The sequence below is a fragment of the Schistocerca serialis genome, chromosome 6 (genome assembly GCF_023864345.2).
Source record: "Schistocerca serialis cubense isolate TAMUIC-IGC-003099 chromosome 6, iqSchSeri2.2, whole genome shotgun sequence".
Lineage (NCBI taxonomy): Eukaryota > Metazoa > Arthropoda > Insecta > Orthoptera > Acrididae > Schistocerca > Schistocerca serialis.
In genome coordinates, this window is record NC_064643.1 from 25,317,190 (window position 1) to 25,345,126 (window position 27,937).

Genomic DNA, 27,937 nt, shown 5'->3' on the forward strand with positions numbered 1-27,937 from the left:
ATTCGATATGTTACAAATTTGTTACGTGGAAGAGCAGCTAAGTGGGGAGCAGCAATGAAAAGACGATGTTAAACATTTGAACAGTTTGAACAAGCATTTCTTGAGGAATTCTGGTCGATCACAGAACAGCAAAGTTTAAAACGAGAAGTATACAATCCAGAAATTTACAACCCGAAGAAAGAGACTTTACGTCAATACTTCGAACGCTACCTAGACAAAACATTATATTGGACAAAACCAGCAGATTTACCAGATATAATTAGAACACTTAAAAGCCACTTACCATTTCCTTACCGTGATAAATTAATAGGAGTGTCCGAGGACAACATAAAGAATTTTTTTAGTTATGTTGATGAGATAGATGTTGTTTGCAGAGATGAGATCAGGAATTTCAATCAATTGTATCCGATCCATCCAAGCAATTCGCGTACGCACAACAGAAATGACAGAGGCTATTGGAATCCGCCTCTGACACCACAACAAAACACTCAAAGAAACAATTCGCACTACACTAGGACAAATCCATTCAATATTAGGAGAAGCAACTCGCAGCATTGGCAAGGAAACAGTAATTATTACTATAATGGTTATCCGAACAGTAATTACAATCAGAACAATAACAGTTATATTCAAAACAACAACAACAGAAGAAGGAACCAAAATCATAGAGATCAAAGAAGAGAGGATAACAGGTACCATCCAGGATATTTTCAGAGAAACAACATCCAAACATGTATTGCAGGAATAACAGTAATGACAATACCAGTTACAGTCATGGGCGAAATAATGTATGGGGAAATCACAATGGACCACCGCCACGACACATGCAATACAGCAACCCTCAATTCCTACCTAACGAAACTCCCAATGCGACGCGAGGTAATGTCAACAACCAAACAGCTGATACTTGGGTGACGCGTGACAGAAATGTAAATATTATTGAGTTGGGCAATGAACCCAACCCGCAACAACAACCGAATTTCCCGGAAAACGGACGACGACCGAGCTAAGCGCTCGAGTTACGGTCGATAGGGAGCAGAGCGCAACGGAACCGACGATTTGTTTTCTCCGATATGAGGACAGTAAGAAAATAGAAAAAGAATTATATCAGGATGTAGATTTTAATAGTACCAGTAAGACGAAGAAGATTATTCAGGCTATAACACGAGTTATGATTGGTAGTTATGAAGTGGAAGTAATGTTAGATACAGGAGCAGCAGCAAGTGTTATTTCAATGTCCTTATATAATGAACTCAAACAAATAATAAACATACAAACATTGCCAGTACAGAATTGTCACATTATAAGTGCCACCGGTAACAAATCAAAGAATGTGAAATTTCAAGTGCTAATTAACTTCACATTTTCATATATACCACTCAATTACAGTTTTCTGGAAGTAGACAAATTAGTTATGCACTGCATATTAGGAATTGACTTTTTGAATGAATATCAAGCAATCATAGATTTAGGAAAAGGGAAATGTCATTTAACCGTAAACCAACAACAACTGACAATAGAGTTAACATAGGGTAAAAACTTAAGCAGTAAACAAGGTAAATTTGAACAGTTACATTTTATGTATCCAACAGCAACAAACATATGTGATTTAACTTTTAATGAAGCTGTATCTCAGGGAATTAAACCTAATGATTTATATGAGAAATGCACAGAATCTGAATATCTTACGAAGGAACAACAACTTGAATTACTTGAAGTTTTGCAGCAATTTGCTGAGGTATTTGTGGAGAAACCTGGAATTATTAGAGGCTATACTTATGAGATGGATGTTAAACCACACAAAACATACTGTAGAACATATTATAATATTCCTTGGTCAAAGAAACCCGCAGTTTTGAAAAAGATTGAAAAAATGCAAGCTTGGGGTATCATTGAAAGGTCACATTCACCATATTGCAATCCGATACTAGCAGTTAATAAAGAGGATGGTAGTGTAAGGTTAGTGCTGGACACACGAGAAATTAACAAAGTTATAATCCCAATCAACACACGAACTATAAATTTGGAAGAACAACTTTTAAAATTTCATAATGTACAGTATTTAACCAATATCGACCTCCGCTCATCATTTTGGCAGGTGAACCTCCATAAAAGCAGTCGTAAATGAGGGACGTAGTTATCAATTTTGTGTTCTACCTTTTGGTCTACGAGTGAGTGCTGGAGTATTTATTGAAGCCTTAGATGCTGTTCTTGGACCACAATAGTTATCGCAAATCACAGTTTATGTTGACGACATTGTCATTGCCACCACTACTTGGGAAGAACATGTAAATCTTTTGAAGCAACTTCTGACTAAATTTTCTGACGCAGGTGTCACTATCAATTTATCAAAGACGAAATTAGGGAGGAGAGAAATCAAATTCCTTGGTCACATCATATCAACTGAAGGCATTTATCCAGACTCAAGAAAAATTGATGCAATAAAGAATTTTCCATCCCCACAGAATCGTAAACAACTCAAAGCCTTTCTTGGTCCATCTTCATTCTTCAGGAAATTTGTACCCTACCACCTTCTTAACAGTCCACATCTTCTATCTTTACTCAAAAGAAATAATATTTGGAAATGGACAGAGTTCTGTCAGACAGATTTTGAAGCGATTAAGAATGCTTTAGTTAATGCACCATTGTTATGTCATCCTGACATGATGTCAGACTTTTGCCTAGTAACAGATGCAAGTTCCTATGGGCTCGGAGCATTTTTATTCCAAATTCATGTAGAAGATGAACAAACAGTCATCAAACCTATAAGTTTTGCTAGCCCCACGCTCACTGAATGCGAAAAGTCATATTCAGTGACTGAGCGCAAAACACTTGCCATAGTATGGGCATTTCGCAAGTTTCGCTACTTTCTATGGGGAAAACGTACTAAGCTTTATACTGATCATCAAGCTCTTTCTTTCCTGCTATCATGCAAGTTATTACATTCACGTCTTGCACGCTGGTGTGCATCACTACAAGAATATGATTTTGATATTATATATATAAAAGGAGAATCCAACAATATAGCCGATGCTCTATCTTGTTTACCACAAGGCCTAAAAGAATTTTCAGATGTGACAGAACAAACATCAGATTTCAAAATTTTACTCATGTATGATGGCACATTTGCACCTTACTACAAAAACATGTGCAGGAAGTTAGCCATATTGCAGGACAATGATACCAGGTGGATCCAGATAAAGAATAAATTACGTGCAGGAACAGACCCACATCTTGAAAAATATTACACATTACACAAAGAAGTATTACTTCACCGACGAAACCCTGAATCACAGCATTGGTGTGTTTGCTTACCTGAAGCTCATGTTGATGATTTTATTTTATTTACACACAGAACTTGGGGACACTATGGTGTAACGAAATGTACAGATAAAATTATACAATATTGCTATTTTCCAAATTTAAGGCGAAGAGTATTGAGTAATATTAGGAAATGCATCATATGTCAGAAAGCCAAATATTCTAATCACACAAGCATGAAAGAATTGCACCCAAATCATACCTAAGAGGCCATTACAGCTAATTCTTTGAGATATTGCAGGACCCTATCCACATGCACGTGGAGGAATAAAATACATCCTTGCTGTGTTAGATGTTTTCACAAAGTATTTAAAATTATATGCTTTATGTTCAGTTTCTACCACTGCTATTACCAGACGTCTATTAACAGATTATTTTGTAAGAATAGGAAAACCTGAAGTTATGATCACGGATAAAGCAGCATATTTTACCAGTTTAAAATGGAAGACTTTTATTGAAGAACAGAATGTTAAACATATTTTAATTTCAAGATTTCACGCAGCAGGAAACCCAGTAGAAAGAACATTTTGAGAATTTGGACAGTTTATGAGAACACGGACACCAGAGAAGCACACAAAATGTGTAGAATACCTAGCACCATTTGAACAAATAGTGAACAATTTAACTCACATTTCTACTGGATACACACCAACTGAATTAATTATGGATAAAACAGAAAGAAATTAATGGGCAGACCCTCTACCTAAATTTACAGCAACAACAAATCATGTTAGTTTAGAAGAAAAGGTAAGACAAGCTTACACAACATTATGTGACAAAGCTAAGGAAAGAAAGCAGAAATATGACAGAGGTGTCAGGAAAGCACAAACATTTCAAGTTGATCAGTTAGTTTTACTAAGAACACATCCTAAACCCACAAAACTGAAACATTTAAACAGGAAATGGCAGATCTTATACTCTGGACCATACCGAATTGCAAATATTCCACACCCTGGCTGTTATTCATTAGAATATCCATTAACACATAAACCCAGAGGTCTACATCCACACAGACATTTGAAAAAATACATACAGTAAAATGTTAGCTAATGAGAAGAAGATAATTAATATGATATACAGTTATGATGAGCCTACATTTAAGTTATACAGATACTTACAATCTAATGAATGCAGGTAAGTCTAGAAAGCAATGTGAACCATCCAATAGCTAATAAGATATTTGGTTATAAGAGGAGTTGCTATTGAGGCATATACACATTAGAGGAGGCATATACACATTAGAGGAGGCAGAGAACTGAACAGAATTATTTTCTTTAGGAGGCATGTGATAATAGTAATGTTGATATGAGTGATGTGAGTGACTGAATGAGATGAGTGAATGTAATTTTAGTTTAGTAAGAGGATAAATAGTAATATGGAGAGAGGTAAATGGAATATAAGATGAGAAAAGGGTATTATTATTATTATTATTATTATTATTGTTGTTGAAGTAAAAAAAGGAAATGATGATGAATAAGAGGAATAAATATATATATATATAATGCTGAGGAATAAATATATGTTATTTTGTGAAGAATGAATAATGGATAGGTGAGAATGTTATGAGTAATTGAGAATATGTTGAGCGGGGAGAAACTAGATTTGAACGCTATATCACATGTACTCATGGAATACAGAATGAAAGTAGTGGAAAGAATACTATTTATTGAAAGATTGGTATGCCTGAGATAATAACTTATGTGATGTCTTATATATTCTTATAACTAAAGGTGAAAGTATAGATTTATGTGGAAAGAATTATTTACAGCAGCCACTGTTGGAAATATACCAGTAGATTTAAATCTATAACACTTTAACACTAATCTAATGGGAACTTGTAATGAAATTTTTGGAGTTATGTAGGCTTGACACTTCAGATTGGAAGAATTATTTAAGAGAACATATTTAGCAGTCATCTAATGACATAATTAAAGCTCCTCTACTGAACTGAACTAATGCACCATTAAATAGAAAGGAGAATAAGGAGAAAACAAAACGTCAGTCCTGGGTTGCGGCTCATACTCTCATCCCTCCCTTAGAAAAATTTATACATGTTGATGAAATATTTGACATTATATAATTCGTGATTATCTGACAGTATGGAGAGACATACACACATATTTATTTATGAATAGAATTTTACAGGTACCACAAGGTAAATACAGAATGGATATACAGCATGGAACGCAGCAGCAATTATCTAAGAAGATTTATTTATTTATTAAGTAAAACATTTATTTATATTGGTTGATACTCATGAAAGGAAGGAGATGAACTACACAAACTTTATGGGAACATGAGTGAGTGACTTGAACTATATATATATATATATATATATATATATATATATATACTTACCACACTGATGTACATACTTTTAGGATCCTAAGATATTTAGAGGGGCACCGCTCTTAGAAATGGTAATAGAGGAATACCACTCTTAGAAACAGCAATAGTGGGGATACCACACTTAGAAACGGTATTAGGTATAGGAACTTTTACATACATTATATTAAGTTAACATGTATTTTATTTATCATATTTTATTTTGTGTAGTCCACTGTAGGAGATGACTTTACTAGTATTTATGAAGTAGTTAGCAATCATCCCATGAACCTATCCTCCTACAGAGGGCTGTCTTGAAGCTTGAAATATGTGTAAATTTTATTCCAGGAGGCAAGATGAATTTTAAGTTGAATATTCTAGCGAGTTGCCACAATTATCTTCAAATGTTGCAAGTGTAACGAAAGGGAAAAAAAAGGAAAGAAAAGAAAAAAAGAATGAGCTAACAAATAAAATAAATAAAATGTATATTTAAATCTGAATGTAATTCACATGTCAGCACAATGATATTGAATGTAACGTAAAAATTTACTATATTTTTCATTTAATTCTGTATATGTGCTATACGACAACAATGTAACTATCTCATGTAATGATTAATTGTAAATATTGGTATATTTATGTACTTACTATATCAAGAAATGTATTTTAAGTAGATGTTAATGAGCTGCAAAGGACTTGTGCATGTAGCACATGATTCATATAAATGGAACTGAAAATGCAAAGAAGAAACCAACGTGATGGAACACTGGTCAAGCAATATTTACGTAATGTCAATATACCTTGAAGTGTATGGTGTAGTGGAAGCCGGCAGGTCTTCAGGTTGGTGTAAAAGACAAGCTCATCACCTGTCTTAGGCAGTGAGGTGTTTCCTATGCCCTCATTGACCATTTATACCCCGGTAGACGCCACCAAAATTTGACTGCTGGAGATCACAATTTCGTGTTGACACATTGAACAAACTTTGGATTTTCTTCAAGTCACACGCAAGAGATCCAGGCAGTACACACACACTCAGAATCTGATACTACGTTTAAAGACATTGGAGCAATATAATAGAAACATCTATTGTTCGAATTAATACCATTCTAAACACGAATCATGTGAACTGAATTCAAACGCTGTGCTAAGCAACGATAATACGCTGCAATTCAAAGACATTAATGTTACGACTCCTAAAGAAGATACACACCAAAAAGACTGTATACAAAGACTGATATGCAAAGAGCATTGTGCTCAGAAATATTTTTTGTAATATGTAAATTTCTTATTTTCTCATATATATGTATCTATGTAAATTTTCTATACTGCCACGCTCGCTTGCGGAGCGTGTCAGTAGAGGAGGCATTGTAATGGTACTTTGACTTCCGCGCCTCCGCCAATACAAAGATCGCACACGCAGAAGAGCGCTGCGCCAGCGACCGATTTTTATAAATAATTTTGTTCGTCCTTTTAGTCTTGCGTAGGTTTTTGTTTTTAAGAACTAATTGAGGACTCTCTCTCTTGTCTTGATACGAAAGACGTGTATTTTTCGGCGATGTGTTAAATGTGCTTTTGGGTGGAAATTAAAATTACATTACAAAGTGTGGTTGTTTCAAAAGTGATTTGAGGGGGTTATCATCAAATTTGTAAACTGATCATGACAGTGGCAACTTGAAGAAGTTTTCAACAGACGGAGAAAAGTGAAAGACAGGTCGTCCTACAAGTGAAATTAGGATGACAGCCATGATGACTACATTGTAATTAATACTGGGTGTCGAACAAGATTATAAGGTAAATTTCAATTAGTTTCTGATGCTATTTCCGTACAGTCGCTTTTTGTAGTGTTACCGACCCGCTCTGCCATGCACGGTCAAATTACAGCACGATCTCAATCAATAATACGAAGTCCGCCTTATCCGTAACTGAAACCACCAAGATTCCAAACCCAATCAGATTTTTTATTTTATATTTTTCACGGCAGAACCCCGAGGAGAAGGGCACACTACAATAGCTTCAGCAAGTAGATTTGTCGCTTAAACGTGTGCCTGAAACATCAGTGCTAGAATTCCAAGAAATACTCTATCCTGGCAAGCGTGCCCGTATCCGTTCGCTCACTGAAAACGCAGCACAAATCCCTGCACAGTTCATAGGCAGGCTCCCCGTGTTACGTCTCGGGTGCAGGCGATCAGCTGGTAGCAGTGTGTGAAGATAGACTGGACAAAAAATGATATTGATTAAACTAATTGAAGAATTTCGTGAAAGACATTCGTTGTAAGATTCTACATTCTCTGATTACAAAAACCACATTGCCAAACGTGATGCAGTTCGCCAACTCGCACCTCCATTTGGTATTTTGGATAAAGAATTGGACAGCAGAATTCACAATCTGAGGTCACAATTGCTCCGTGAATTTAGCAGATGTCCCTTCTTGAAATCAGGCAGAAAAGAGCTGAACGTATTGAAGTGGCATGCCTATGACTCACTGCTATTCCTGCAGGATGTAAACAAACCAACACTTTCGGGTCTATTACACTAATTTTAGATATTGAAATGCTATGCATGTACATTAAAGAGCTGTAAGAATATTCAGTAGCTAAAAGTGTAATCTAACAGAAAGATATTAAGCAGGGGTTACAACTTCTCAAAAATTTGTAACCCTCAGTATGTCGTACTGAGCTTTCATATTTAGTAACATCTGGAAGTCCGTCTCAGACATACGAAAAAAACCTCCACAACTAAACCGTTTACAGAGAAGTTATGTACCAACCACCTATATTCCTTTCTCCGATTATTCTCCCTTTTTACAATTATACTCACAGTGTGGGTGCAAAGAAATAGAAGTTTTGCGTTGGATACCACGTTCTGCAAATCTGATTGGCTACATGTTGCCAGTGGAAATGGTCACACCGGTTACTGCTGCTGGGTGAATGTCCCGAGAACAATCCCAAGTGTCAATAAACAACCTTGATGAAACTACGTGGGTGTGTAGAGGGGAAAAATAGTGTGATTCATATTTTTTTGTCTGTGCCCAGTTTCACTTTTAAGGGGTGATACATGCCCCGAAAGGTAATTTGGCTTATTATGTTTAGAACGAAGGAAAACTGGGAAAGCATCACCACTCAAAAAATGTTAATAGCATGTACATGAGTTTTCAGAGCATCTTTCTATTTTAATGTAGCGTTTCCAAAAGTAGCAAAAACAGTAAAATCTTAGAATAATAAGCAACAGGTACCTAAAGGCATAAAAATTTCCAGTGAGAGAAACAGATTTCTGCACTACTGTTGTAAGAAATATAGAGTAAGCCAAGAATTCGCAGATTATTCAAAAGCCTACAAAAGAATCTATGGTATAGTAGTCAAAGAGGCAAAAATTATGTGGAATGACAATTTGATAAGAAACTCATCTAACAAAATGAGATCCCCGTGGAGAGTTACAAAGAAAGAAAGTTGTAGTTCAGCGCCAAAGAAAAAGAATGTATCACTAACACTAGAAGGCTCAAAAGTCACAGACACATATTCAGTTGTGGAAAAATTCAATGAATACTTCACTTCACTAGCTGAAGACCTGATTCAAGTAAACTGTCAAGGACCAGTCCCAAGTTTCTCCGGCAAGTCAGTGATCTCGGCTGCTTCTACGTATGTTTATGAAATGAACCCCAATGAAATTATAAGCAAAATTAAATCATTAAGCAATAAAACGCCAAGTGGTCATGATAATGTACCTGATTTCATATTAAAAGCATGTGCTCACAACATAGCAAACCCCTTGGCAAAAATTTTCAACCTCTCTTTAAAAACTAGTGTATTTCCAGGTATTTTTAAAATAGCAAAAGTTTCACCACTGCTAAAAAAGGTTCTTCTGATAAAATATCGAACTACCGACTCGTGTCACAGTTAAGTTCCTTCTCAAAAATTCTAGAAAAACTCTTCTATGACAGACTTTTAAGTTTTATAAATAAATATGCACCTCTTAAAATACAACAACATGGTTTTAGAAAGTCTAAATCTACACAGACTGCAATTTTCGAATTCTTAGATTGCATTTTAAAATCCCTTGATCAACATAAATTAGCTGCAGGTATTTTTCTAGATCTATCAAAAGCCTTTGAATCCTGGACCATAACATTCTGCCTGAAAAATTAGAAAGACGAGGAGTAAGAGGTATAGCACATAGCTGGTTGTGTCCATACCTAAAAAACTACAGGTAGAAAGTATCACTTCAGTATGAATTCAACAAAATGAATAAAACAAGAAAGAACTCCTTTCTATCTAGCGAATTACCAATAAAATATGGTGTACCACAGGGCTCAATCTTAGGGCACTACTCTTCTCGATTTATGTGGATGACTTAGTCGAATATATGAGTTCCACAAAAACTATCCTGTTTGCCGATGACACCAGCATATTGCTCACTGGATCCAGTCCAGAAACTTTGCGGTCCACAGCAGAAAGTTCTATGAAAAGACTTTCTGAGTTGTTCACAAAAAAACAAACTCATTATAAATACTGAAAAAACTGTGTGTGTCGATTTTCATTTAATTCCTCGAAGTAATCAAATGTCTATTCAAGCCCAATTAAAAAATGATCCCCTAGAAAATGTAAGTGTCAAAAAATTCTTGGGTCTTAGGGTTCAGCAAGACTTAAAGTGGGACACACATATAAATAACTTGTGTAGAAATCTATCATCTGTATGCTATGGCCTAAGAATTTTAAAGGCTACAACAAGCAAAACAACAGTACTGCAGGGATACTATGCACAGTTCCGCTCACTAATCAGATATGGGATCATTTTCTGGGGATACTCAACTCACAGTGTAAAGGTTTTTAGAATGCAAAAAAGAGCTTTAAGAATAATTTGTGGCCTTAAAAAGATGGAGTCCTGTAAACCCCATTTTACAGAGCTTGGTGTTCTAAATGTTCCAAGTTTATTCATTTATGAAACTGCCTGTTTTCAGGTGGTAGTCCATAGTGAAAAAGATAAACTGCTGCAGAACAAAAATGTACACAACCATAGAACCAGAGGGAAATCATATATACATCAAAAATATCACAGAACAACCACCTATCAGAGGAGCATAATTAACATTGGTGTAATACTACACAATAAGATACCAGAGGAAATAAAAAATGCTACTCATCCAATATTTAAAGCTAAACTATAGGCATTTCTAATAAAGCACTGTTTCTATTCTGCCAGAGAATTTCTAAATATGTAACAAAATTAATTGTAATAAGTACTTATTTTTAATTTGCCTACTATTTTGCTAATACTATGTATTATTGTAACTTATCTTTGACCTGTCCAATATTAATTGCACAATTTGTGATGTAAGATAAAACTGGACCAATAATAAATCAAATCAAATCAAATTAATTTCGAGAAATGAAAATTTTTGTATAAAGTAAATTAAAGAAGCTTTCAAGCTTCCCTATGCAATGAAGCTGGTTTCTGAAATACAATTTTTTGAAAAGAAGCTGTACACAATGTGTGCTGTCAGAGTATTTTCAACGTAGATTAAGATATGTAAAAGTGTAGTTTCAGCTCTCTGAGACTGCAGACGTGTGTGCCAGTTGTGTTTGTGTGAGTGTTTGTGTGCGTGTGTGTATGTGTATGTGTGTCTACTGCTGACAAAGGCCTTCATGGCCAAAAGCTATGATGGTGTGAATCTTTTTACTGTGCCTATCGCGACTCTTCATCTCCGCAACTTTCCTTCTCTGGTATTGTTACATTCCATCCTCGATTTTACTTTGTAAGATATATAAACTTTCATTACAATTCAAATTATTCATTTCACTTATATTTTTTTTATTTCTTCAGTTGTTATTTTACATTCTTGTTCCTTTTCTTTCTTCGTTTAGCATTTCACATGTGTGTATTTTGTTAATTGAAAATAATAAGTAACTACTTATTATTGTAGAAAATAATGACGATGATAATTTGTAAAGAAATTCTTGAAACATGTTTTCTTACAGCATGCACATAAAATGAATGAAATTTCTTCCTGTAATATACGCAACAGAGAAGACAATATAAAACAAAATTCAGCAGGATTCCAAATTGTCACAGATGGTACTCAAAATATTCTGTTGTGGATCAGGCATATTTCAATATATCTATAAGTCTTGGCGAAGAGAATTGGTTGTTTAGTGCTAGTGACTGCAGCTCGATTTCATTATTTCACAAGTGAAGATTGACACCACTTCCAAAATCAAAAGCTGTATACGTCCCACGGCTGTACCTGTGCCATCGAGCCTATTGGGATCGCCTTACGAACAAGTTCCTTCTCCTCATGTACAATGCTCTAAATGGTTTTATCACATTGACCAGCTGCCTTTTCATAGTTGTAAGAGAAAACAATGGTGAGTTTGGTCCGAGAACTTGAGAATTTCTTTTTGAAGCCACAAATGTCCTTGTCATACCATCAAAATGTCACCAAACAAACACCCGACCAAGTCGAAAGATATTTGAAAGCTGTTTTCTTTCCCAGTGAGGGAGAATATCTGTATTGTTGTTAGATTATTGCAGTGGTCAGTGTGAAAGAACCATATAGAGCATCGTACCTGAAGACAAAGAACTCGTTCACCCTCACCTAGTGATACCAAATGGATCGACAGCACAGGTACAGCTGTGGGAAGTATACAGTTGGCGATGTTCGAAGTTTTTGTGAGAAGACTTTCTGATTTACATCTGCTGAATGATTATGATGTCAGTCTCCACCTGAGAAACAACACAATAGAACTGCAGTAGGCAGCATTTTGCAAAATTTCAAATTATTACAGAAGCTGATTACACAGTTTTCAAGAATATTAATTACACATGACCTTTCATACGAAAAACATTTTTTTATATATTGTCTTGAAGATATTCCTTCTAAACCTAAACTGCCAAATTGTCTTTCAGGGTGTGTTTTATCCCTTAATAGTGAAATTAGGTACCAACAAAAAAATATATACTGTACTATTTGGCCCCTCAACACACCCGCCAAGTTTCATCGAGATCGTTTATTGACATTTGGGAATGTTGAAACTTCCTGGCAGATTAAAACTGTGTGCCAGACCGAGACTCGAAATCAGGACCTTAGCCTTTCGCGGGCAAGTGCTCTACCGACTGAGCTACCCAAGCACGACTCACACCCCGTCCTCACAGCTTTACTTCTGGCAGTACCTCGTCTTCCACCTTCCAAACTTTACAGAAGTTCTCCTGCAAACCTTACAGAGCTAGCACTCCTGAAAGAAAGGATATTGTGGAGACATGGCTTAGCCACAGCCTGGGGAATGTTTCCAGTGTGAGATTTTCACTCTTCAGTGGAGTGTGCGCTGATATGAAACTTCCTGGCAGATTAAAACTGTGTGCCAGACTGAGACTCGAACTCGGGACCTTTGCCTTTCGTGGGCAAGTGCTCTACCACCTGAGCTACCCAAGCACGACTCACGCCCCGTCCTCAAAGCTTTACTTCTGCCAGTACCTCGTCTCCTATCTTGATTTTGGAATGTTCTTTTGTAAGTCTGCCTGTTACAGCAGAGAACACTATCAGCACAACACTATTTCGCTACGCCTAGTCACGCTGCCTTGCAGCGTCATGCAAATACTCGTCTGCTCCGACTATTTAAGCCATTACAAAACCATACAAAGTCATTTACATGCTATGGAGCGGACAGTACCAGCAGATCAGATGCAATGCCACCATTCGGCAGTACTGGCAGTTCCATCTCAGCACTCCACGCTGGCAACTCAGCCCAGTTTGTCCCGATCTTCACCGGCAGCACATCAGCTGTTGCATGCCAGCAGCAACAACAACGTCCCCACACTTCACGCCGCCTCCTACTGCAACTCTAGGATTCATCGTGTAGGAACATAACACACGATGTCCACAGCAGAGACATTTCTGTTATACACACATCAAAAAAGAGTTTTGCATCACTTCGGTTCCAAGACAGAAAATTGGAATAGAGATCAACATAAAAAGGGCGGAAATGATGTTTATTGCTCGTGAAAACCACACATTGCACGTTGTACCACCATACAGCGAGACCTTCAGACGTAGTGGTCCGGACTGCTGTACATTCGGCATGTTGTTGGGCCCATCTGTACCACTCTGCATGGTGTCACGGTTGCAAAGATGGACCTCACCACGGGCATCAGGAGTGAAGTTGCACATCATGCAGACTACTGCGTGCAGTTGAGTCACAAAATGACGTCCTGTGGCTGCACGAAAAGCATTATTCAACACGGTGGCAGTGCTATCAGGGTTCCTGTGAGGCTTAATCCGTAGATAGCGGTCATCCACTGGACGGCCTGAGCAAGGCATGTCATCGACAGATCCTGTCTCTCTGTATCTTGTCCACATCTGAACAACATCTCTTTGGTTCAATCCGTGATGCCTGGACACTTCCCTTGTTGAAAGCCCTTCCTGGCACAAAGTAACACTGGGGATGTGATCAAACTGCGACCATGACTGTCTAGGCACGATTGAAATACAGACAACACAAGCCGTGTACCTTTTACTTCCTGGTAGATGACTGGAACTGATTGGCTATCGGACCCCCTCGCATCTAATATGTGCTGCTCATGCAGGATTGTTTACACCTTTGGGCAGGTTTAGTGACACCTCTCAACAGTCAAAGGGACTGTGTCTGTGATACAATATCCACAGTCAATGTCTATCTTCAAGAGTTCTGGGAACCAGGGTGATGCAAAACTTTCTTTGACATGTGCATATAGTCGTGTGGATATTTGTCCGAGGACATTATAATTGAGTTTTGGTTTTGTTAACAAACAGTACTTTTGATCATTCTTGGTGCAAGTATACATCGGTTCCATATTTGCAGTAGAGTTGTCGGATCTCGACTGATGTAAGCAGTAACATCATTCATTGATAAACAACAGTCTCTACAGGCCACAACCGTGCTGCTCTCATATCCTGACATGTGCCGACAGACATTTCTCCATCTTACACGAGGTATAATGCAACCTTTTCACAAACAACATCTAATGTGATTTCTGAATGTGAAATCCACTGTGTAATCTTTCCTCACATATAGAAGGTAGTGGATTTACTTCTACTTACTCTGTGGGGTTACACTGAAATGCCAGTTGTTTGCGTATCCAAACATTCAGTACCCTTCAAGCAAATTTGATGTTCCTCATGTTCCAGTTGTGTACTGTTGCAATTTTAATGTCCCCCAATGTGTTTTCATTTAATGGCTGCACTTATGATTTTTAACACATTTTCAATCATCACATTTATGAATTACTCATACAGTTCTCAACTCCTTCACCAGTTACAGTTTCATCACCTAGCCAGTTATTTTGTTTGAACTACACTACAAAGTCAGTAGCAGTGCTTACATTTCAAGCTGTTCCAGGCGGTAGATCTCAGAGAAGGCAGCAGCCGAGAGCACCTTTGCATCACAGACAGAGAGTTCCGCAAAGCAGGGAGCCCACGGCTGATGGCAATTATTGTCTCATTGTCCAAGCCAGGTCCACACCATATGTCCAGCTTTCTCAATCTTTTCAGCCCTCGACCCCTTTAAAACACAATTAAATACATAGTTAAAGTTGTGTCAGATTATCTTGTCTTTATTAGAGAAAAAAATCAGAGAGACAAAATTTAAATGACCTGCTTGCAAACTGCTCACCAGTTTTGACGACTTTGATATTCTAACTGAGTGCCATGCAAAGATAAAATAGTTTTTAGGAAATATCCAAGTCACAGGTCACAATACACTAGCCAATTTGGGGCAGGTAGAATTTCAGAATACTTAAAAATAAGGGAATTGTAAGTATAATAGCTTCAAAGATATCAAAGACTGAATTTCAATTTGTTTCACATATACCTGACTCATCACCAACTGTGAACACTCAGATATTAATAGGATCAATAAACAGGGAGGCAAAAAAACTGAAGATAATGCCAGAGCAGCATAAGCAACATCAAACTGAGCAAAATTTTCGGAATAATCAGAGGTCAGAAGGGCAATTATGATAAGCTATGGCCACAAAATTAAGGAGAGTCAGCAATGAGCATACAAAACCTCCTCCAGGAAGGGAATCAGTCTGTGTGTGTCTACCAGTGTGCTTTTGTCAGAATAAGGTGCTACTCCACTTGTTACAATAACAGTTAATTCAGTGTCTTTCCACATTAGCTAGCCCTTAGATTTCACTGTTAACAACATCAAATCTTGTGGTACTACATGTCTACTATCTTAGTGTAGTTCCATTTCTCCAACATAAATTACCATCTTAATAAATTAATGACAGTATGCTATAATTAGCACAGTCGTGCATCGCCCAGTAGACACCACAGAAAATTTGCAACAAACATAACTACCCACAGGCAGTAATTTAAAGTTTGCCTACATTTGACTGGTCAGCAGGAATCATAATCTTCAGGAACTTTTTTTTTCATTTTTTTATTTTAAGCAACTAGTTTTGTAGGACCAAATTGAGGAACAAATCTTTAAGGTCATGGGACTGGTCAGTACATGAAATTACAGCATAAAAGTATTGACAGATAAAATAAAATGTTTATGAACCCAAAAAAGACAAGCCATAAGTTTATGTAAACAAAATCAACAATATAACACAGGAATCGGCTTATTTTTTCTAGGAACTGCTTGACAGAACATGACAAGTGGCTCATGAGGAAGCTCTTCAGTTTCTATTTGAAAGAGTGTGGATTACTGCTAAGACATTTGAATTCTTGTGGTAGCTTATTGAAAATGGATGCACCCCTTTCTGCACAAGAGCCAACGAAGTGCGACCCAAATGGAGATTGGACTTTTGTCTAGTATTAACTGAGTGAAAGCTGCTAATTCTTGGGAATAAGCTGATATTGTTAACAATAAATGACAGTAAAGAATACATATATTTATAGGCCAATTTCAGAATGTCCAGACTAATGAACAAGGGTCGACAATAGATTCAGTTATTGCCCGAACTGCCTGTTTCTCAGCCACAAATATCCTTAGAGAATGGGAAGAGTTCCCCAATAATATAATACAAAATGTCATAAGAAAATAAAAATAAGCAAAGTAAATGACTTTTTGTATCAAACTATCACCTATTTCAGATACCATTTAAATAGCACAAATGGCACCATTAAGTCTTTAGGTAGATAGTAAACTATTCAGGATCTTGTCTAAACACCTAGAAATTTGATCTGTTCAATTTAAATAATCACATGCCCATTCAGTGAAATTAAAATGTCAGGTTTTGTTGAATTGTCTGTTAGATACTGTAAAGACCGAGTCTTACTGTAATTTAGCATTAGTTTCTTTTCTACAAGCTGTGAACGTATGTCATGAACTGCATTATCTGAAACAGAGCCAATGTTGCACACATCTTTTACTACCAAGCTGGTGTCATCAGTGAACAGAAATATTTTAGAATCACCTGTAATACTTGGAGGCATATCATTTATATAAATAAGGAACAGGAGTGGCCCCAGCACTGATCGCTGGTGCACCCCCCCTCCCCCCCCCCCCCCCCCCCCCCCCCCCCCCCCCCCCGCACCCCTCAGACCCCACATTGTACACATTCTCAACACTGTGGATCATGATGTTTTGCTGTATTGTTAAAATGAGAGGTGAACCAATTGTGAGCTACCCCCTGTATTCCATAATGGTCAACTTCTGCAGCAATATTCTTTGAACAACACAATCAAATGCCTTAGTTAAATAAAAAAGGATGCCTACCGTTTGAAACCTTTTGTTTAACAAAAGAAATTAAAACAAGGATAGCAATGGCAAAAGAGGCGTTTTATAAGAAAAGGAGAATCTTCTGCAGCGGTATGGACAGGGAACTCAGAAAGAGACTCATAAAATGTCTTGTATGGAGTGTTCTTCTATATGGCGCTGAAACATGGACTATGAGGAAAAAAGACAGAGAAAGGCTGGAGGCTTTTGAGATCTGGACATGGCGGAAGATGGAAGGAATAAGTTGGATGGACAGAGTAAAAAATGAAGAGGTACTGAGAAGAGTGGGAGAGAAAAGGCAGTTACTAGATGTAATAAAGAGAAGAAAAAGAAATTGGATTGGGCATATATTAAGAAAGAATGACGGACTGATAAAAACAGTTTTAGAAGGTTATGTAGAAGGGAAAAGGAAGCGAGGAAGGAAGAGATTCCAGATACTGGATGACATGATGGACGGTACAACATACAGCAGCCTTAAGAAGGAAGCAATGGATCGCAGAAAATGGAGAGGCAAAGGACCTGCTAATATAGCAGATAACTGATGATGATGTTTAACCCATCCGTTCCGTAGAAATGTTGGAACACGTAAGGCAATAATGACGTTACGACTTATCTTAGAAGATAGATTAAGGAAAGGCAAACCTATGTTTCTACCATTTGTAGACTTAGAGAAAGCTTTTGACAATGTTGACTGGAATACTCCCTTTCAAATTCTGAAGGTGGCAGGGTTAAAATACAGAGAGCGAAAGGCTATTTACAATTTGTACAGGAACCAGATGGCAGTTATAAGAGTTGAGGGACATGAAAGGGAAGCAGTGGTTGGGAAGGGAGTGAGACAGAGTTGTAGCCTCTTCCCGACTTTATTCAATCTGTATATTGAGCAAGCAGTGAAGGAAACAAAAGAAAAATTCGGAGTAGGTATTAAAATCCACGGAGAAGAAATAAAAACTTTGAGGTTCGCCGATGACATTGTAATTCTGTCAGAGACAGCAAAGGACTTGGAAGAGCAGTTGAACGGAATGGATGGTGTCTTGAAAGGTGGCTACAAGATGAACATCAACAAAAGCAAAACGAGGATAATGGAATGTAGTCGAATTATGTCGGGTGATGCTGAGGGTATTTGATTAGGAAATGAGACACTTAAAGTAGTAAAGGAATTTTGCTACTTGAGGAGCAAAATAACTGATGATGGTCGAAGTAGAGAGGATATAAAATGTAGACTGGCAATGGCAAGGAAAGTATTTCTGAAGAAGAGAAATTTGTTAACATCGAGTATAGATTTAAGTGTCAGGAAGTCGTTTCTGAAAGTATTTGTATGGAGTGTAGCCATGTATGGAAGTGAAACATGGACTATAAATAGTTTAGACAAGAAGAGAATAGAAGCTTTCGAAATATGGTGCTACAGAAGAATCCTGAAGATTAGATGGGTAGATCACATAACTAATGAGGAGGTATTGAACAGAATTCTGGAGAAGAGGAGCTTGTGGCACAACTTGACAAGAAGAAGGGATCGGTTGGAAGGGCATGTTCTGAGGCATCAAGGGATCACTAATTTAGTATTGGAGGGTAGCATGGAGGGTAAAAATCATAGAGGGAGACCAAGAGATGAATACACTAAGCAGATTCAGAAGGATGTAGGCTACAGTAAGTACTGCGAGATGAAGAAGCTTGCACAGGATAGTGTAGCATGGAGAGCTGCATCAAACCAGTCTCAGGACTGAAGACCACAACAACAACAACACCTATCAGCTGACTTCAATCTAAAAAAGATGCAGCTCTAACACCAATTACTACAGGAATTTTTCCACGAGTGATCCCACCACCACCCACTACACTGTTACCTATAAGCTTTGGCAGCCTCCCCTCTCCATACCTATTGAGGTGCAGACCATGCCTAGTGACATCCGATCTACTGATGGATCACATGGCAGTGCTGCCAGTCGAGTCTGTGTCCTCCTCCATCAGTGCCTTCTCCAGCCCCACGTTAACACACCTAACGGCAACACTACGACGAGGCCAGTCGTGACGCTGAAACGGTTGCACGAAGTGCACGTTAGTGCCACCAGTTTGAGTAGCTATCTCTACCAGGTGACCACCTGCATCACACTCCCTCACCCTATCGATACTATTCCCAGCGCCACTCACAATCACGATGTGATCCTCTTTTGTAAAATTCCTACGTAACTCCTCTACATTAACGGTCACCTGAGCCAATCCTGCACTAGGCTTCACAATGCCGGTGACCTGTTACTCTCCCCCCGACACTTCCTGCAACTGCGGGTTCATACCTCTGCCGTGTGAATTATCTAACAGGAAGAAGAAGATTCTGCTGCTAGAATTTGCAACTGACTCAGGTTCTCTAACTGCTGAGGACTTCTGCATGTTTCCTACACCTACAGTTACAAGAGGCTGCAAGAGACACTCCACTAAACACAGACAGTTGGTAAAATCTATCTGTTATACGACAACTGTCCGAATATCTACTCCTCCTAGCTGCCTTCTTACCAACTGCCATTTCCCATTCCTAGTGCCCTTTGTCCTCAACCTATCTAGTCCTTCCTTTGTGTTTTGTAACTATGCTCTTTAGCATAACAGGTAGCTATCTGGGGGCAAGTCAGTTTAAAATCACACACATTTCCGTGCACTCTTACCAATCTGCTGTAGGTCCGCAATAGTCGAGTTATGGCCTACAGTTACTCTGAAAATTTTGGTCAAATGGACCCGTATCCCGCTCAGGACAGTTTTTTTATTTTTTTTTCCTTTCTCTTATATTTGATCAAAGCTAGTCCTCAATCATTTATGTCATACACCTGAGACTGTGCAAATAACGATTTCTTAAAATGTATACAGCTGCGGTACCTGTCACAGTGAAATGTCATCCACTATCAGAGATACATTTCACGAGGAAAGCCTCACCGACTGTGGCCGAACGGTACGAAACCCGTGTCTAAACAGTCAACTCCCGTCCGCAGGACTTATAATTTCTGTTCTCGCAGTACTTTTTCCTCTCCAACTCGAAAATGAAAGTTACTGCAAAATTCACGTGTCCAAGAGAACAGACACCTTTTTTGATCCTGCAACCAGTACGAATCGAGACACAAAGGAATTGCTGACATTTAGCTGCTAGTGGGCATCGAGTTACATCAGTGGGGAAAATTAAAAGTTTGTGCTGGACCGGGATCCGAACCTGCACCTCCTGCTTGCTAGACAGATGCTGGCTCACCTCCCTTTAGACTCAAATTCTCCATTTATCCACACACTACTGAGATAGTGCCCCTGCTCATTACACCCGTAAATTGAGAACTAGGTCTGACAGGAGGTGTGATACGGTAGTCCGTGAAGCTGCAATGACTACCGTGTCCAGATGCCTCGGTGGTCAGAGCATTTGCCGAGTGAGCAGGAGACCCGGGTCAAATCCCGGTCTGGCACAAATTTTCAAATTTTCCCACTGATGTAAATAAAAGCCCTCTAGCAGCTAAATGTCATTAATTCATTTGTGTCCTCTTGCAGTCTTCAAGGGTTGCAGGAGGAAAAGCTTACGGGCACTTCTACAGTTGTAAAGGGGACTTAGAGTTTCGTCATCAAAACTTGAGTTACTGTCTGTGGAAATGTACCATTTTGATATAAGTTTAGTTTTAATATCAGATCACTTCCAAACCTTCCACTCCACCGCACACACACAAACCGAGGAGAGGGCAGTGCCGTCACTCTCTACTGGGATTATGATACTGCTTACCATTTCCCTCCAAACACAACAATGACTGTGAGAAACTGGTACGTTTTGCAACTGGAGCGGTTGACTGCGTTTCTTCACAGATTTCTCCACACACTACTTTTCAGGAGGACATTTTTGTCACACAGAAGAGGACCCGACGGTGAGTGCCCATATCTCCACTGTGTGCGTACCGTGAAGCAGGTTACTTCAAAGTGGTCTGAGCTTCACACTTATTTCACACTGAAACAGCAAATTTCTAGACTTAGTAGACAAAGTTTGGATGAAGAATCTAAGTCTCCTCCACAACCCTCAGAAGTCTGTAATAAGAATTAAGAAACCGTCATGTATACTTTTCCTTTTTCTTTCCTAATGAAATATGAATACAATAGTCAAGCAAATGTGTTAACACAATTATTGCTGGAATCTCTCTCTCTCTCTCTCTCTCTCTCTCTCTCTCTCTCTCACACACACACACACACACACACACACACACACACACACACACACACAACCACACACAAACTCACTATGTTCATTGAAGACTCACTAATTTCTTTCCTGCGATGTAAGCCTTCAAATTACGTTGGAAGAAATTCAGGATGGGAGTAGGGAAATCAGAGAAATCATCTGCAACAGGCACATTGGATGAAAGCTGCCAACTTATTTTTTCTTTACGAAAACGGTACTTGTGGTGATTACTTGTGGCATGTATCCTAAATACAACAATATGTTTGAAATATTGGGGCTGTCGACTGACTGTGTGCAGTGCTATAAGTGTAAAAAATATTGCAACAAGTTTGAGTCAGACAAACATAAGTGTAGAGACATTAACTGATTGGAATATTGTGTTAATTCCTGCAAATATTGTGCACTAATTTTTGGTCAAAAAATTGTTGTTTGTTTATAATTAGGAGTAAATGAGGCCACTCACCAAATACCAGGAGTGTTGAGTTTTCAACAGATCACACAAAAAGAGGAGGAAAATCTTGCTACTTCTGGGAAAACATCCTTCTGTGAGTTAGAGAACACTCACTCACACTGTGTGTCCAGCCTGCAGAGAGGAGAATGTGTGTGTGTGTGTGTGTGTGTGTGTGTGTACACTATAGCTCATGAAACGATCTCTCCTCCAAACGGTTACAAAGTTTTACTACCTGTACTGACATAAAGGTTATTACTGTTTGCTGTTGTACTGACATAAAGGCTATTACTGTTTGTTCAGCCTCTCTAGCCTCCTGCAGGGCTTGATCTTTGTCATGCATAACACTAGTTACGTGACTTTGTTGTGACTTCCATTGTCTTGCGCTAGCACCTAATCCGTGGATCTGACCCACTAATGTGTTAGGAAAGTCTAATGTTAAATGTCTAAAATCTGTCAGTTATTTACATTATATGAATATCTTTTCATTTACATTGACTGTAATTTTTGCATAAGTACATCCGAAAGCTTTATTATGTTTCTGTACTTTATGAGACAAGATGTTTAATACCAGCAAGATGACTTGAGCTGTGATTACTATTCATCCACAAACATCTGTGTGGTGACCTACATTTTTAAATGCGTGCTATACTTTTCATATGATTTCGATATAATTACTTCACTTTAATGTAATGCTACTATTCATACCTGTATCTACTATCTACACCTATGTGCTATTCTACACTTTTGACTTTTTGCAATGGTTCTGATAGCTTACCAACTTTCGTCTTTCATTGACCTCTTGTACAACTGGCTTGTACTTTTACAGAAATTTTTTTTATTGTTTTTATGTTTAGAGTGAATGTTTTGTTTAACACATTGCGGTAACTTTCAACACTCAAAGCATGAAGCAGCATTAGTGGTATCTTTGCCTCAATTTCACTTTGTAACAAACATCTATGGTCAGATTTTTTTTTACAATTAGCAGATGATCGGTTATAATAGGACACACCAACTGTTGTGCAAAAATACCTGACTTTATATATTTTTGCCAGTGTTTTTTCCATGACTGTATTACTATCACAAAATAAAGAACAAAGATAGTTTGTGCATGTTCAGATGGGGCAGTATTTTCATGGATAGACACAGTGATGTGTGATGTTGTTGTTGTGGTCTTCAGTCCTGAGACTGGTTTGGTGCTGCTCTCCATCCTACTCTATCCTGTGCAAGCTTCTTCATCTCCCAGTACCTACTGCAACCTACATCCTTCTGAATCTGCTTAGAGTATTCATCTCTTGGTCACCCTCTACGATTTTTACCCTCCACACTTCCCTCCAATACTAAATTTGTGATCCACTGATGCCTCAGAATGTGTCCTACCAATCGATCCCTTGTTCTAGTCAAGTTGTGCCACAAATTCCTCTTCTCCCCAATTCTATTCAGTACCTCCTCATTAGTTATGTGATCTACCCATCTAATCTTCAGCATTCTTCTGTAGCACCACATTTCGAAAGCTTGTATTCTCTTCTTGTCTAAACTATTTATTGTCCATGTTCACTTCCATACATGCCTATACTTCACACAAATACTTTCAGAAACGACTTTCTGACATTCAAATTTGATGTTAAAAAATTTCTCTTAGTCAGAAACATTTTCCTTGTCATAGTCAATTTACATTTCACAAGTATATCTTCTTTACTCAAACCCTCCTCAGTTATTTTGCTCCCCAAATAACAAAACTCATTTACTATTTTAAATATCTCATTTCCTAATCTAATACCCTCAGCATCACCTGATTTAGTTTGACTACATTCCATTAACCTCATTTTGCTTTTAGTGTTGTTCATCTTATATTCTCCTTTCAAGACACTGTCCATTCCATTCAGTTGCTCTTCTAGGTCCTTTGCTGTCTCTGAGGGAATTACAATGCCATCAGCAAACCTCAAAGCTTTTATTTATTCTCCATGGATTATAATTCCTACTCCAAATTTTTCTTTTGTTTCCTTTACTGATTGCTCAAAATACAGATTGAATAACATGGGGGATGGGCCAGAACCCTGTCTCACTCCCTTCTCAACCACTCCCCTTGACTCTTATAACTGCAATCTGGTTTCTGTACAAATTGTAAATAGCCTTTTGCTCCCTGCCACCTTCAGAACCTGAAAGACAGTATTACAGTCAACATTGTCAAAAGCTTTCTATAAGTCTCCAAATGCCAGAAATGTAGGTTTGCCTTTCCTTAATCTATATTCTAAGATAAGCCGTAGGGTGAGTATTGTGTCACGTGTTCCAACATATCCACGGAATCCTAATTGATCTTCCCAAAGGTTGGCTTCTACCAGTTTTTACATTCGTCTGTAAAGAACTTGTGTTAGTATTTTGCAACCGTGACTTATTAAACTGATAGTTCTGTAATTTTCACATCTATCAACACCTCCTTTCATTAGGATTGGAATTATTATATTCTTCTTGAAGTCTGAGGGTATTTCACTTGTCTCATACATCTTGCTCACCAGGTGGTAGAGTTTTGTCAGGACTTGCTCTCCTAAGGCCGTCAGTAGTTCCAATGGAATGTTGTCTACTCCTGGGGCCTTGTTTTGACTCAGGTCTTTCAGTCCTCTGTCAAATTCTTCATGCAGTATCACATCTCCCATTTCATCTTCCTCTACATCCTGCTCCATTTCCATAATATTGCCCTGAAGTCCATTGTCCTTGTATAGACTCTCTATATATTCCTTCCACCTTTCTGCTTTCCCTTCTTTGCATAGGATGGGTTTTTCATCTGAGCTCTTGATGTGCATACAGGTGGTTCGCTTTTCTCCAAAGGTCTCTCTAATTTTCCTGTAGGCAGTATCTATCTTACCCCTACTCATATGTGCTTCTATGTCTTTACATCTGTCCTCTAGCCATCCTTGCTTCGCCATTTTGCACTTCCTGTCATTCTCATTTTTGAGATGTTTGTATTCCTTTTTGCCTGCTTCATTTACTGCATTTCTGTATTTTTTCCTTTCATCAATTAAATTCAATCTCTCTTCTGTTACCCAAGGATTTCTACAAGCCCTCTTCTTTTTACCTACTTGATCCTCTGCTGCCTTCACTATTTCATCTCTCAGAGCTACCCATTCTTCTTCTACATTCCTTTCCCCTGTTCTTGTCAATTCTTCCCTAATGCTCCCCCTGAAACTCTCTACAACCTCTGGTTCTTTCAGTTTATCCAGGTTCCATCTCCTTAAATTTCTACCTTTTTGCAGTTTCTTCAGTTTCAATCTATAGTTCATAACCAATATATTGTGGTCATAGTTCACATCTGTCCCTGGAAATGTCTTACAATTTAAAACCTGGGTCCTAATTCTCTGTCTTACTGTTATGTAATCTATATGAAACATTCAGTGTCTCCAGGCCTCTTCCATGAATACAACCTTCTTTCATGATTCTTAAACCAAGTTTTAGCTATGATTAAGTTATGCCCTGTGCGAAATTCTACCAGGCGTCTTCCCCTTTCATTCCACACCCCCAGTCCGTATTCACCTATTACAGTTCTTTCTCTTCCTTTTCCTACAATCGTATTCCAGTCCCCCATGACTACTAAATTTTTGTCTCCCTTAACTATCTGAATAATTTCTTTTATCACATTTCTTCAATCTCTTCATCATCTGTGGAGCTACTTGACATATAAACTTGTACTAGTGTGATAGATGTGGGCTTCGTGTCTATCTTGGCTACAAATAGGCATTCAATATGCTGTTCATAGTACCTTACCTGTGTTCCCATTTTTTTATTCATCATGAAACCGACTCCTGCATTCGTCCTATATGATTCTGTATATATAACGCTGTATTCCCCTGACCAGAAGTCTTGTTCTTCCTGTCACCGAACTTAACTAATTCCCACTACATCTAACTTTAACCTATCCATTTCCCTTTTTAAGTTTTCTAGCCTACCTGCCCTATTAAGGGATCTGACATTCCACACTCCAATCAGCAGAACACCAGTTTTGTTTCTCCTTGTGACGACATCCTCCTTAGTAGCCCCCAGCCCAAGATCTGAACGGGGAACTATTTTACCTCCAGAATATTTTACCCAAGAGGATACCACCATCATTTAACCATACAGTAAAGCTGCATGCCCTCAGGAAAAATTACGGCTGTAGTTTCCCCTTGCTTTCAGCCATTCGCAGCACCAGCACAGCAAGGCCGTTTTGGTTAGTGTTACAAGGCCAGATCAGTCAATCAGCTCGACTGTTGCAACTGCAACTACTGAAAAGACTGCTGCCCCTCTTCAGGAACCACACATTTGTCTGGCCTCTCAACAGATACCCCTCCGCTGTGGTTGCAACTACTGTACGACACTCTATTTTGCTGAGGCACGCGAGCTTCCCCACCAATGACAAGGTCCATGGTTCTTGGGGGAGATGATATGTTATGTTATGTGAATAATATTTGGTCTTTTGTCAGTATTAGCTTATATCATCTCACATATAAGTGATTGTACTTTAAGCATTTCTGCCCGTTTCACACTTTCTTACATGTATACAAATACGGTGATGACGGTTTAAAGGACACCAATACTAATAATAGAAGATGCCTAAACACCTGTGTGTTGTATGCTTCATAAAAAGAAAAAAAGCCAGGAGTTTCTCCCCATGTGAATCTACAACAAATTCCACCTACTCACAAACAGATCTCACATTAAAATTACCATGTAAGCAACAACCAGTCGCAAAATCATGTTTTCTTTATTTATTTTTGCAAATCGACCTACATTTGTTCCTTTTTACTAATTTGTACAATCGCTTTTTGGCGTATATAACAGTACTATGTGGCTGACAAAATCTTTGTCAATATATCCCTTTTTTGTAAATATTTCAGTATTTTATCATTATATTTTACCTCACGTTGTATGTAATTTCTTCTTCTCATTTTTATTTTAACTGTATCTTTTCGCATAGAGGGTGGGTTTGCTTTGCAGCGCCCCCTTACAGTTCCTCGTTGTCACAGTCAGTTCTCGACATACCACTTAATGTTTGGCCTCTGCTTAATACAGTGTTACTACTCAGGGAACATATTCGTTGAAAGGTAAATTTGTATGCGCATTTTAAATGGTTAAATGCATCTATATACATTTAATTGGTTTTACGTTGCTTTATGTACATTTATTCATTTGGTCACTGTTATTAATTATTTTTATTTTTATTCTCGTGTTTGTAGCTGTTAATCAGTTGAAATCGATTTGCAAAAGTAAATAAAGAAAACACGATTTTGTGACTGGTTGCTGCTTACTCCGTAAATTTTCAGTTTACAGCCGCTGCACAACTTGGGAACCACACGGAGCCCACCATTCACAAGATCTCGCACTGCAACACCACACCCAGATTATTTCTAAAAATGGAGCGACAGTCAACCACACCCTTTCACAGGAGCTACATCAGAGTGGCTGTAAACTCCCACTTTAAATTCGTCAGAATTACTGGGTCACAGTGTCTGTCCTTTGCTCGTGAGATTCTAAAAAGCAACGACGAATTTCGTCCATTGAAGTGCAACATTTAACTCGGATACATTATAGACAGTGACAGATACGCTCTAAAGTTCCATCCGAACGAGTTTCGTACCTTTTGAGAGCTGATTCGGTAACATCAAAAAACCATTTATCATTAAACTAATAAAACTATTAAAATAAACTGTCAGATAGCACACTCGGTACTCGGACCACCTGTGTGTCAGCCACAGTCGAGCGACGGCCGTTCGTGTGGAGAAACAGCTCACCGGCAGTGGTGCCCGTGTAGAATGCCACACAGTGGTCGCAGCTAAACTGGCGGACTGCACGGCTGCTTCCACAGGTGACCCTGCCTCTGATGTCTGTGACAGGACTGGAGTACGTTGCAGTGGGAGGAATTACGAGGCAGGTCTCGTGTCTAGGTCTATTAGAGGGATACCGGTGGACCTGTGTGAAACTTCCACACTTTTA

At 38.3% G+C, this 27,937-nt stretch overlaps 1 protein-coding gene across 1 annotated transcript in view; it reads right to left on the reverse strand.

Moving 5' to 3' along the window:
• Window positions 1–27,937, reverse strand: part of LOC126484078 (uncharacterized) — a 183,239-nt gene that overhangs the window by 22,326 nt on the left and 132,976 nt on the right. Inside the window, exon 6 of the mRNA XM_050107450.1 lies at window positions 14,995–15,173. The gene's annotated coding sequence lies outside the window, so the exon portion shown is untranslated. The remainder of the gene's footprint in view (window positions 1–14,994; window positions 15,174–27,937) is intronic.